Source organism: Octopus bimaculoides, chromosome 20, assembly GCF_001194135.2.
Source record: "Octopus bimaculoides isolate UCB-OBI-ISO-001 chromosome 20, ASM119413v2, whole genome shotgun sequence".
NCBI lineage: Eukaryota > Metazoa > Mollusca > Cephalopoda > Octopoda > Octopodidae > Octopus > Octopus bimaculoides.
The window spans coordinates 15,097,416-15,099,471 of NC_069000.1; positions in this window are offsets into that span (position 1 = coordinate 15,097,416).

Genomic DNA, 2,056 nt, shown 5'->3' on the forward strand with positions numbered 1-2,056 from the left:
CACACACACACACACACACACACACACACACACACACACACACTCGAGAAAGAAAGAGACAATTATAAAGTGAACGTGAGAGAGATCCCACGCACTAAAACCAGTCGATACAAGTCGATTTTTTTGCTATTACGTCATCAGAGGTATTAACCAATCAGTGACCAACAGAATTATCTGTAAGGGGAGGAAAAAAACATTCAGTGCTACCGGTTTACTTATTAAATAATACGATCGTTACATTCCCCACTAGTACAAAGAGGACGTAAGACAATTGAGCATTTTATTTATACGTTGTTATGATAATAATCCAGTGAAATCATTTGTACTCGGCACGCGGGTTTGAACTGAAAATAGATAACGTATTTAACCTTGTTCTCTTTTGATTGAACGTGTATTGCTTGTACTTTTAGTACTGCACGGTAAAATATAAAGAGAAAAGTGGTTTTAGAATATAAAGGGGAAGTAACTTTGGTTATGTTTTATCTTTTTATCAATACGTCGTTAGCAAACTTTCTTGCAAGGTAACTTAGTGTTAGCGCTATATGATATTGGTTTCAAATTTTGGCACAAGGCCAGTAATTTCAGGAGAGTGGGTAAGTCAATTACATCGACTCCAGTATTCAACTGGTACTTATTTTATCTACTCCGAAATTATGAAAGGCAAAGTCTCCCTCGGCAGAATTTGAACTCTGAACGTATAGACAGACGGAATGCTGCTAAGCATTTTGCCCGGCGTGCTAACGTTTCTGCCAGCTCGCTGCTTTTATCCCTATTTATTATATTAATGGTTTCTTACATAGAGGCAGGTTAACAATAACCCTCTACGCAGTCGCTTGACATGCTAGAAATAACAGTCAATCCTCTCTGAGTCGATAAAATAAGTACCAGTTTATCAATTGGGGTCGATGCAATCGATTTAGACACTCCCCCGAAATTGCTGGCCTTGTGTTAAAATTTGAAAGTATTATTATTATTATTTGGCAGAATCGTTGACACGCCGAGCAAAATGCTTAGCGGCATTTCGTCCGTCCTTACGTTCTGAGTTCAAATTCCGCCAAGGTCGACTTTGCCTTTCATACTTTCGAAGTCAATAAAATAAGTACCCGTTTGAGCACTGTGATCGATGTAATCGACTATCCTCCTCCCACAAAATTTCAGGCCTTGTGCCTATAGCAGAAAGGATTATTATTATTATTATTATTATTATTATTATTCGTTCGTAACACAGTGTAAGTAAAAATGCACCGGAGTCTTTAGTCATCTGTTAAGTTACAACAAGGACCTCAGACTGATAATACTTCCCTTAAGATGTGCTCTTAATCTTACATGGGATTTCCAGCTGCCTTAAGAAATCTCGAAGTTTCAATGGGATTGAGCCCAACGCTCCGATCACCACTGGTATCACTTTTACATTACCCTCTCGCTATTCCATAGTCTTGTCATTTCCACTTTCAATTCGGAGTACTTGGTAATTTTTTTCAACCTCTTTACCGACAACATTATTACTCTTATTATTATTATTATTATTATTATTATTATTATTAATGTAATTCTAATTGTTATCAACTATTATTATTAATGGAAAGAATCTACTCGTGCCATAATACTGATATAATACTAATACTACGATAGGGAAGATAGTGAAAACCAAAAAGAAAGAGAAGGTGGAGAAGGGGAGGAGGAGGAAGAGGAGAAGGAGAAGAAGAAGAAGAAGAAGAAGAAGAAGAAGAAGAAAAAGAAGAAAAAGGTGATGTTGATGATGGTGGTGGTGGTGGTGATGATAATGATGATGATGATGATGGTAGTGGGGTAATGGTGGTGGTTGTGATGGTGATGAGGATGATGATGATGATGATGATGATGAAGATGATGGTGATGAAGAAGAAGAAGTAAAAGTAAAAGTCTATCCTTTCTGCTTAAACAAATGTTTAGCTTTGTCGAGTGCAAAGTGTCTGTCTTTGCGGATGTGTATATATCCAGTTTGTATCTACATAGCGTAGCCCACACAAACACACACACACACACACACACACACACACACACACACACACACACA